The 11,775-nt window shown below is 42.5% G+C and overlaps 1 protein-coding gene across 10 annotated transcripts in view; it reads right to left on the reverse strand.

The window, feature by feature from the left end:
• Positions 1 to 11,775, reverse strand: part of GLCE (glucuronic acid epimerase) — a 55,645-nt gene that overhangs the window by 26,545 nt on the left and 17,325 nt on the right. For 3 of the 10 annotated variants that reach the window (XM_037394274.1, XM_037394276.1, XM_037394271.1), the window contains 3 exons: positions 11,546 to 11,645; positions 7,159 to 11,362; positions 4,530 to 6,052 (listed from right to left, as the gene is read on the reverse strand). The gene's annotated coding sequence lies outside the window, so the exon portion shown is untranslated. The remainder of the gene's footprint in view (positions 1 to 4,529; positions 6,053 to 7,158; positions 11,363 to 11,545; positions 11,646 to 11,775) is intronic. The other 7 variants (XM_037394275.1, XM_037394278.1, XM_037394277.1 and 4 more) reach the window with 7 other exon arrangements.

Here is an 11,775-nt window from a genome sequence, read left to right on the forward strand (position 1 = left end):
CAAAGCATCAAGTACTTCCTACTGGTCTGTCTCTGGACATCACCCTCTCCTGACTTGCCCTGCCAGCACGTGGATGCTACAAACCTGTTTCTCACTTCTGAGGGAACACAACACAGAGTCAGGTTTTGCTGCCTCCGGCCACCTTCTTGGAACTAGGAGAGGGAGCACTCCACTTCTCCTGCTGGGCTGAGGTACGTTTGGATTTTGCTCTCCTGAGTGGCTGCCCTCAGGGGGTCCTGGAGCCCTCAGGGGGTCCTGGAGCCCCTTGCAAAGAGGGGACTGATGGCTTCTTTGGGCCAGCCCTCCTGGGGGGGTCCCAGGGCAGGAAGCCATGCACCCTCCCACGCACCGGACCTCGATCCCTTGCAGGGAGCTGAAGGCACAGCTGCACTGAATTGCTTCTCACAGGCTAGAAAAATAGATGAAATGACTCCAAACTCCTTGGATTCACAATAGATTCAGATGATGAGGCTTGCATAATTTCCATTTGGATTGAAAAGGCTTTTGATAAAGTTCATGTGCAGAGGAGGCAGCTCTTTGCCTACATGCAAACCCCTCGGTTTGCTAACAAAGATGAGCAGCTTCTCAATGAAGTTTGCGCAGCCCCTCCCATCACACCCTTGCTCTCTATGCGGTAACTGTAACGAGTGCTGGACCAGTTAAGACATGACAATAAAGAGTTCTTAAACCGCAGAAATCATACACTTACACAAATACCCTGACTACACACAACCGTAATTCCATATGAAACGCTGCTCTCCATTAGCCTTTGTAACTAAGACCCCCCCCCCAGCTTCCACCCCAGTAATTAGGGGACTGAAGACATCTTGACTGCAGTTTTATACTCAGGAAAGAAAAGAATCTATGAAGAGACAATGCCTAGCTCCAAATGTGGATTTACAGGCAATGTTAATCCAGAAAGAGTCTCTCACAATCTTCTTTGGCTCCACAGATTTTAGTTGTTCTTCCTGTTGCAATACACTGAATTATAATCTTATAACAGGATACTCCCCATTCTTTAAGAAGTGGCACTCAAACTTCTTCAACCTCTAAATGCCAAGCAACGCACAGAATAGAAAGCTGCAACCCAAACTTATTACTCTTGACAACATAATCTTTCTGCTTTTCTTCTTGGGATCAGTCTCATGCAAAAAACCCGAGTCAACCACAGTGTCTAGCAAGAGCATTAAACAAAAGCCACGGACGACAGGCACTTCATGTGTTTCAAGGGAAATAACTGGCCGTGGAATAACCTCGATCCTAACAAGCACAGACTGATTTTGGTCTGCAGCTACATGATGGTTTCTATTTCCTCTACAGGCTCTCAGTTTGATTGGATTAACTTTAGCTGCAGGTCCTCCAGCAATATTCCCAGTTGGATTTTCACATTAAATAATATGTGGGATGGGGCTTTTGGAGCTGCTGTTCAGCTGGGATTGCAAGGTTTAATACCTCCAGTGCTACCCAGGACCGACTAAACATCATGTAAGCATTGAGTAAAGATTCTCATGCTCAAGAATGCTGTGATGACCCTGCAGCAACGATTCAGTCTAAACTATTTCAGCATATAAGCAGCTGCTGTCAATAAATTCTCCTAACTAACTCTCCTCCTTAAATGCTTCTGAACATCCCAGATTAGCTGAGCTCACGACCTGCCTGCATGTAATGCTTTTGGATTACGTTTGCACGCATCCAAACCCTTGCACCTATCACACTATTAGCACCTCGCACGTACATGTCATCTCAGGATTGGTAGCCTGGTGCTGAACCTCCTCTGTTTTTTAAAATATCACATATTATGAAAAGGTGAGTAGTGGGGGAGAAAACTAGTGCCTCCTTCAGCCAAAAATACCATTTCACTGGGAGCAGGATTGTGCTCAGCAATGCTCTGCCCTTTTTCCCAGGCAAGCAGGCAGTTTGTTTTAAGAAGAGCCATATTACAGAGCAAACCCTCAAGGAAATCAGCACACATTTTTTAATCTTGACTCTTCAGCTCCATTTATTGTAGACTTTGTATTGGCTTGCAACTTGCCATGCAAGTTAATCAAAATGCTGTGGGATTCTGGTGGAAACACAGTTATGGGAACAGACCAATTTTACCCCCCCGGACTGCAGATGTTCCCGACTTCAGCTAAGTATCTTTGCTTCCCGACTTGTCTCTGCACCAGCTCCCAAACCCAGACTTTTTTTTCTTCTCTTCTCTCCTTGCATCTTATTTTACACAAATTAAGCTACAGGAGTTTCGCTACAGACTTCAGGAAGAACACCATTTCACTTCTGGATTGCAAATTTTTACTGTGTGACAGTTGCTACCTGAAGCCTGCGTGTAACTCGCTCATTCCAGCGGGGAATCGAGGTGTCAGCGGCTGTATCCACATAACCAGTACTCCTGCTGAAACCCAGGCAGGCACCAGCCCAGAGCTGCTGCAGACAAAGTCCCTGTCAGTAGGGCAGAAGAGTTAAATTAGGCCTTGATACTCACACCGAATACTTTGAGTAGCGCGCCATTTAAATCACTATGATTTAATATGATTAATAAATGATTTAAAAAAATGAGTGCAAAGACACACTCATTATCCTCAGAAGACGGGGCCATTTTCACAGAAGCTGCACAATGTAAATCCTCAGAATCCCAAGGCTTACTTACTACTTCTTATAGAATTCAATTTCTGAAAAAACCTGCTATTAACATGAAACAAGCAGGATAAAGGCAGCTCTCTTATTCAGTTGTTTTCCTGCAAAAGAGAGGCCACAATTCCCTCCATCTCCCCCGGCACTTCAGGTAAAAGGGAATGATTTGCAATAGTTGCGTGGTCTTTGATCGCTACTCTGAGACTGAATCTAATGGACTGTAAACTACCAGCCTCTCCCATGTCAATAATGTATGAGTACGTATCATACAAACACACACGTATAATGTATTGGGACAGCAAGTCAGAACCAGCAGGGAAATAATCCCTTCTTTTCCAAAAGATCGTCACCACTTTATGCATCCTTTCCTGTTGCTAAAAGAAACAAGTTTTGTGGTTTACCTGTTTTTTTCCAATGCAGGTTCTGCTCTGCAGAAGTAGGAGTTGATTTTTCTATTTTAAATAAACTGCTGTGAAACGTCAACAAGCCCAGTGCCTCCTCACTCCTGCAAAGGTGCAGCATCGCTACCACAAGCTTAATAGCAAGGCGTATTTCAAAGTAAGAAGGAACAAACAGGAAGGATGCAATCAAGTTAGCTATTCTGGGGAGAAGCGAAGCAAACTTCAAGAAGCTTTAAGAACAGCCTAAAGTTTAAGTCCAATATAATTCAGAATTCCTTCTCTACAAAGTATCCCCAAAATGATCAGCATATGCAAAAATTATATTTGCAAGCAAAAAAACCCCTAAGCCAACCCCAAAGCCTTTCACAGTCATTCTGAAGATGAACACAGTTCCAAGGACGCTGCTATGCTTAACTCCAGATCAGCACCCTCGACCTTCCAAGTGTGACGTGTAGCCAGTGAAGTGTCTATGGCTAAACTGATGCTTCCCCCACCCACCCAAAACCACACATTTTCCAAAGGCAAAAAGTGTTAAGACACTGGGGCAGAAACTTCAAACCCACGCAGAGGATATTCTCCATAGCAAAGGCATGAGTTACAAATACTTAAACTAAACAGAAAATACTGACACGGGAAGGTTCGCAAGCAATCCAGTTACAGAGCGAGCACTGACCTCCTCTCTCCTCTCCACACCGACTATTCTACACCGTGAAACATGCAACTCATTGACGGAGGAAGCAGGGAAGAAGAGACGAGTCAATTAAATATTACCTCCTGACCTGAAATACTTTTAATTAGGTTTCCTAGAAGATCTTTTCTTGTTAAAGTGAGAAAGTGCACATTTTGCAGCAGCAGTTCCTACGGTGCTCATCTAAATACAAACCACAGTACTTTTCCCAATTTTTACATTGTCACAATATCTGGTTCTGCTGTACAGATTTCAGCAAAAGATAGTATTTCCAGTTTTAAACTGGCAGTAGAATATTTCGCTATCTTGGTTCAACCCTCTGATGATAGTGTTTTATGTTAACTCCTGCTGATTCACAGTGAACCACTAGCACTCGCTGCTACATCCCAGAACAGCAAAAATTATACTGCTTAGGTCACTAGAAGATACTAGAATAAACCAGAAGTCTATTCTGCAAATAGTTAGAGAGGTTCAATTTTGAAGTGTTTTTAAGATTTGAATAGCTTTGCCTCTTTGAAGGCAGAACGCGTACCAAAATTAAAGTATCTTTACCAAAAATACAAGGAAACAGCTTAATCTCCGCTAAATACATTCAGAATGAAGCCCCCAGCACTCACCAAACTTAAGGACATCTCCACTTGATGAAAACTCGCTCAACAGGTTCCTTTTTAAAGCTTTTGTGAATGTCCTCATAGTTCAGACACTCAGCTCAGTTCCACAAATAGGGAATTCAGACAAGGTACTGGGAAACACCCCGAGCTGACCTCAAATCCTTACTCGTCACTGAATGAAGAGGAAAACTTCAATACCTGAGAAGACTGACCACAGTGAAAGTCACCACACAGCACCAGTTTATCCTGGTTCCCTGCTTGCCAGCTCGCAAGATGATGAACACAAGAAACACAGAGCTGAAAGAAGAACAACGACGACTTGTTGTAAAGAGGAGAGCTTTATCAATCTATCTATACACAAACATAATGATTGCTTTATAGACAGGTTATGCCTATCCTACAATGACTTCGTTAATCTAATGAAAATATATCAAGAAGAATGTGTTGAGACTGACAATGGTACTATACCTCATCATTAATCTTGACCATATAACTTCGCTACAGGCAAAAGAGCTATTAAGATGAAGACACTTAAATCACACTGCAGATGGAACTCATCAACACCACTGTAAAAATGGTTTATTAGCAATACACTTCAAAGCATTATCTGAAATTTTATAACAAGTTATTTAGTATGTATTTAATATTTGTTGTGGCTTTATTGTTGCATCTTAGTTATTTTGAAAAGTTTGTACTATTAATGATAGGTCTGCCACTGTCAGATGCAGCACTGCAAGCATAATTTACTCACACGTGGGCTCTTTCTGGGGTGTTTTTCTTTTGAGCAACTGGCAATGTCATTGCCAAAAAATTCTGCAAACATGCAAAGATTCAGTTAGCAATTAAGCATTAACAATAGTTTCGCTGATTATACTGTTTATGCTGAACACATTCAGCAATATGCACTGCAGAAAGGGACTGCATATACAGACAGGATAAAGCGATTCATGGCATTTCTGTGCTAGCAGCTTTACTGCAAATTTAAATAAAAAGAATTTTCAAAGTAAACGTTTTAAGCAGAAACGTAAGCATTTAGTATTCTGTGCATATATAAGCATTTCTGTTTTATGCATTATAAGCATTTCTATTCTGCGCAGTATAAGCATTGACTAATAATGCAAACAGAGCATTTTTTACTTCTTTCCTAGCTTCGCTGATAATTTTCAGAAAAGATGGTGCCTGGAAGGTGCCAAGTAAAGGCACGAAAAGCTAAATCTACTGGTTCCTTCTGCCCTTTGCACTGCTGACACCACCAGCTGCCGAGCATTACACACAGCCAGGTGGGTTCCTGATATTTTAGAGGAGAAGACATCAACACTGTCTTCCCACCACGTCGTACAGCCGGAGGCAGAAAGGGCTGTGGGCTGCCATGCCATCACTCCACCACGGAAAACATGGGGATTGATATACAATTTGTTAACCCTAACCATCAAGATGTGTTAAGCTGACTACCTCCATTAAGGTAACTTCCTGCAGAGCAACAAGTTTGATCCGAAAGTCTTTCCATTTTAGCTGGAGCTAGCCCATGCGTTACAGGAAACACGCTTGTAAGGCTTAATGTTGTTAGGTGGACGTGAAGACAAAGTATTTGCTTGTGAGCAAGACATACAAAATGCCATTAGCAAAGCTGCCAGAGAGAATGTTAATGCCGTATTCATCTCAAAGAAACTGTCAGTGGCTGTATCTTCCCGTTTGAGAGGTTGCTAGCTCTCGAGAGTCACCTGCAGAAGACAGGGGAAACCCAATTACGGAAAATAGCAATATCTTTGTCAAAAAACAGCAAGCAATTAAATCTGCCCTACACACGGAAGCATGTATTAAAGCTAATTATTGTACATCGGTCAATGTAATTGCAACTCAAATGCAACATGGTCCACGTAATTAGTTGGCACTAATGGAAATCTCGTAATGCAACAAATGTACTAAAACACTCTGCGTCCAGAAGATTTCCTCGCAGTACCAGGAAGTTGTGCTGCTTCTCTTGTTGAATTTAAGGAGCACTTTGCCAAAGAGAAGATGGATGGATACTACCACCTGCCCCTGCTTCCCTGATATCAACATCTGGAGTTACTGAGGTCTTCACACCTAAAGGAAGGTCCCTCATGCTCCAGCTGCAGCCTGTGCATGCCCCAGCCCGGAGAAAGCTGTTTGGGCTCACCATCGAGCTGCCCGGGACCTGCTGAGAGAGGCTGCAGCAACAGCTGCTCTCAACAACTGGGTTTGGGGACATCAGGTTATCAGCACCGACAGCTTATTAATAGAGACAACCAAAAAATACATTGTTTTCCCTTTTTCTATTTGTGTCAGCTCAGCTTCCTTTTGTTCCATTTTGATATAACCCTTGGGGCTGAGAAACTGCTTACACAACTCCAAGATACTGTCAGAGAGGGCATGGCAACATTTCCCGGCCTTCAGCTGGCTACTGGGCCAGGTTCACTTCGATTTATACTGCTTGGCGATGCTCAGAGACACTTTGCCAAAGTGGGAACAGCAGGAAGACAAAGGAAGATTTGCAGCTGCAGCAAGTGCGGGAGCCGCTCCCGTCAGGACACCCAGAGCGTTATTAACTCCTGGGGCAATGAGGATGCAGTGGCGGAATTGAACAAGCATCTCTGCTGCACCTGGTACCTACTAAAGCACAAGAACCACCACATACTTATGGAAGACCACACCTTACAAAGCCCAAAATGCCAGGCAGAAAACAAACGCTATTTTGTTGCAGGTTTCACAGAATTAGTAATCAACATTAGTTAACTATTAAGTGATTTTACCCCTTCTGCCTGGTGTATTTCTCCAAGGAGGAAAAAACCCATAAAAATAGCTTCACCTTGTGTGAAGGACACTGTTGAAAGACCGTTTTTTGACTGCAATGGGAGATCTTTTTTCCGATGACAGAGGACTAATACTAGGCTGAGTGCAGCATGGAACCATGCCCAACCGGGCAAATAAAAGCCAGCATGCACCTGGTATCATCTCAGTGACCATCAGATGTATATTACCCCACAAGCCAAGTCTGCAAGCAAACAGCACAAGAGAGATTTTATAGAAGAAATGCTGAATTTAGTAGAAAAATTCTTTGTGAGGCAAGTTTTTCTCAGAGGAAAGAGCCATTGCTCTCCCTTCTAAAGGCTGATTATTTACAAGGCTCTAATGGCTGCAGGTCAGTTTAACACCTTTTCTGGTTTTGTTTTAGTTGCAGATACCTGCCCAGTTCCTCTGTATTTTGAGCCTGTAATCTAACATCACCACTTATCCACCAGTGATATGCTCCGGACTAATAAATGAGCGGTTTAACACACATCTAGTGACTTATTTCAAGTAGGTACAAATTAACTAAACCACCTTTTTGCCATCTGCTTGGAGAAGCAAATTCCCACATTAGGTTAACAAAATATGGTGATGTGACATTTCCACAGCAGCTACGGAAAGGTGTGCTTGGGCACAGTCCCCAAAACACAGCCCACCTCACCTCTGCAGGGAAACAACACAAAACACACTGAGCTTGTGGAAATTTCCAAACAGAAGCTGGTCCTCTGGAAAACAAAACAAACAAACCACCCCACCAAGGAAGCGGCTCTGGATATGCCAGTCTAGACTCCACTACGATCATAAAATACAGAGGAGGAAGGGAAAGCTTACGCATCTGTTTCCAGCAAGGGAACTAGGTCACTCGAGAAGCAATTAACAGGCTCGTTGCAATGATCTCCTTGCACCCAGCCATGGTGCATCAGATCCCTGAAGCGCCTGATGAGCTGAGAGGTGACCGCACAGAATGGCCAGGATGGTCACAGGGCTGAAACACCCCCTCGTCTGAGCAATGTTCAGAACAACCTTCTGAAATGACCGTTTTCCAGATGCTGCAGTTAAAAGTTAGGTGAAGTCTTCATTAACACAAAGCAGAAATATAAAATGGAAAGCCTAAAGTTCTTCTGCAATCCACCTGCACTCTACCAGGGGACTGACAGAGCTAATCTTAAAATTCAGCAGGTGTGCTATAGATGTGCAGACCCACCTATTTAAATATATGATAGGTCAGGCAGCCTAGAAAGACTTCATCCTAATTATGACAGCTGAACACTTACCACTGAAACACGAGTAGATTAAGAAAGCATCACTGAATTACTACAGAAAAAACTAATATAACAACCAGCTTCGGAAACATGAATTGAGGGCATCAACAAGGATGGGAAGACTTCACAGAAGGGTATCAGCCTCCAAAAATAATCTGCAATGCTCTTGGCTGCTTTGGAAAGGTAATACTGACCTGGAGGTGTTACATGAAAGACTGACGCAGAAGTCAAAGACACGACCTGGTATCCACAGGCACATTCACCACGAGGGTGCAGCCAGTGGGTTGCTCCTGCCTGTAGTAGCCTGGTGCCCCTAGCAGTGAGTGAGATGAGGGAACGTACAGGCAAAGCATTCTGTTTTCACCAGTATTGTAAAAGTTTCTTCAAGAAGTTGTACCTGCACGCCCCCACACTCCCCACTGCCAGGAACAGATTATTCACCTAGTTTCTGGCCAACGGCTGTTCAACATTTAAGCGTAAAAATAAAATTAATACTAACCTGTTTTCTTCTGGATGCTACAGGGTCCCTTCTTGATCTAGAAGTTCAATGCATTCACTCCTTATTCTCTTTCAACCCCACTGACAACCTATAAATTATTACTTTATATGGCAGGGCACTCACAGGCTCCAGCCAGGCCAAAACAATGTGCTAGAATAGAGACACTAGCTCCAGAAAGCTTCTCAGCCCTGGTCTATCAAAATCCCTTTTTAACAGATGCTAAAATGCTCCTGTTTGTATAAAATAAACTGTTCAGTCTATGTCAATAGCTTCTCTGCTGCTCTTCCCCCCGGTAGATTAATTATCAGTCCACCCAGATCTTCTCCTTCACCAAATTAACTGATGCAATATCGTTTAAAACATATTAAATACAGCAATATACCAAACTTGAACATTTGAATAATTCATGAAGGAAAAAAAAAAAAAAGAGAGAAGGTCTACACAAAGCCTAGGAAATTTTGCAAACATCATTCTTTCATCTACCAGCCTTCCCTGTATTTTTTTAAACCAATACTGAACTTGGGGGCAATTAACATCTGATACAGTTCTAACAGCAGCAAAATAATTTTTAGCATCTCCTTCAAACCACTGTTTCATACCATCCATCACTTACAGGAAAACATGATCAAGACAGGAGCCTATGAATAACTCTGCTTTTTCTCCAGGATTCAATCTAGACTGCTTCTAAATATGTATAATGCCTAGACTACATTAACACATTAAAGCTTTGTAGATTGCCATCAGTGCTTCTGCAGCTTAATTTCATCTGTCCCTCACAATTCAGATCTTCAACTACTTTCATCCTAAAGAAAAAAAAAAAAAAAATCATTCCACTTTAAATGTAAAAACTCATGATGCTCACATAAGCAGATTGCTAAGCATGTTTAAGAGCATATATATTTAAAACCTGGCAGCAAAACTTTATTCCCCTACTAAACAGGAGTATTCTCTCAGATTCTATTGCCTCAATGTTAATAAAAAGCACATTCTACAATCAGTTAAGCTTGAAAAAGTCTGGGAAGGATGATGAGTTTGACAAGTCAAACAATTCAGGAGTAGACTTGGAGAATATAGCAAGTGATAGAAGAGTGAACATTATAAGCAGCTGAAAAAAAAAAAAACCCAAAAAACAAAACACCACAAGGGACTCAGCATGTTTGTTTTTTACTCCAGCTGCACAGAGGATAGAAAGGCACGATGCAGTAACACAAAATGGATGCTTTTTTGCAAACACCACCCTAATTTCCAAACAAGTTTGCCTGTCCAGTTAAAAATTAATTTCCTACTTCTGGCTGAAGATTTTAATTGCTAACACAGATGCTCTTTTCTGCTCATTCAAAAGTAACACGAGAATTTAAAACATTCTGCGCCCGAGACAGTCCTGCTGCACAAAGTAATTGGAAATGACAGATCACATACACCAGTGCAGGCCTGACATTTGTACATCGAGTTCTGAAATAAACCTCGGCAGATTCACAGGAGTACTCACCCCAAGCTGAACAAATTCAGCAGCAAAAGCCTGAAAAATAAAACTTACCGATTTCAGATTAAGCACACAAGAGCAGCATGTATTAATTATTGGGCAGAAGTTTAAAGTTTCCTTTAATCATGTTGAAATGCTCTGAAACCACTTGTCTGGTCTAGCAGCACTGAAAGAGCTTTTATCTTTCAGCTGTAACACAGGAGGCACGCTGGAAACCCCAGACAAGATTTTCTACCTTCTAGTTTTGGCATCTCTCCTTTTGAATTAGGTTTCCTGAAGTTGTGCACAGTGAGATATAGCACAACTAGTAAAGAAACCGTTTAAGCACAAAAAATAACAAGAGGAGAAACTTCACTCGAAAATCAGTCATGGAGAGCCAAGCTTCAGTTTTAATACGTGCATTTTATGTAGTCTTCCAAAGCCTCGATGCAAGTACAACAGGTTAAAAAAGCCTGCCTCTCCTGTGCTACCGAGCTCATGCTTACAGCATGGATAATTATATACAACATACAAAAGGCAGCAATTAACATACTTCTCACATAAAAACAAACAGCCAGGCTAACAGCATGCAGACCTGTTCTCACGCACCACCTTACCCGGAATAATTCACCATTGATACTTATAAGCATTCACACTGGAGTAATTTATGGATGCCATGGTAACGTAAGTACAGCTCACCAAGACTCACCTTTCATGAAATTCACCCAACTACTACCTCTCGGAGGTAAGATTTTTCACCACTCCACCCTATTTCCCTCCCCAGCATCCTTCAGAAGTTACCGAGCTTACTCACCGTCCAAACCGGGAAGATAAAAACCTCCAAAAATGAGCTTTTAGGCAAGAGAGCCCTTCAGCTGTACAACAAACCCCAGCAGCTCATCTCTGGCCGAGCAGCACTGACAGGGTGGTGGAGTCCCCGCGCCAGGCTGCCTGCTTCCCCTCCGCTGGGCAGGCTGGACCTGGGGCTCGCCACCACCTCCTGTAAACACACAGCCATATGCCTTCCGCAGCTGCAAGTTATTAAATCCCACGCACGTTAACCATTTCGGCATCGACAGCAGGCTAAACATTTTGAAACACATTACAGGAACTCCAGCCCCGGAGTTAACTGAACATAGATATTTATTAAGGAGGGAACAGGAAGAATCTGCTCCTTTCTTACCTTAAGCAAAGGGAGGTCGCTGAACTCTAATGCATCTCAGATTTTTCAGCTTCAAAAATGTATCGGTTGGTGATTTAAAGCGATTTCCCTCTCCGATTTCCTACAGGGGAGATGTGAAAAGGAGAAAAAAAAAAAAAGGAAAAATTTGAAGTACTTAAGGATCTGCAACAGCCGGTGGAGTTGAATTTTTTCCCCTCTATCTGTAAAAATCCTCTTATTCAGTCCTGTCT

Source organism: Falco rusticolus, chromosome 7 (genome assembly GCF_015220075.1).
Source record: "Falco rusticolus isolate bFalRus1 chromosome 7, bFalRus1.pri, whole genome shotgun sequence".
In the NCBI taxonomy this organism is placed as follows: domain Eukaryota; kingdom Metazoa; phylum Chordata; class Aves; order Falconiformes; family Falconidae; genus Falco; species Falco rusticolus.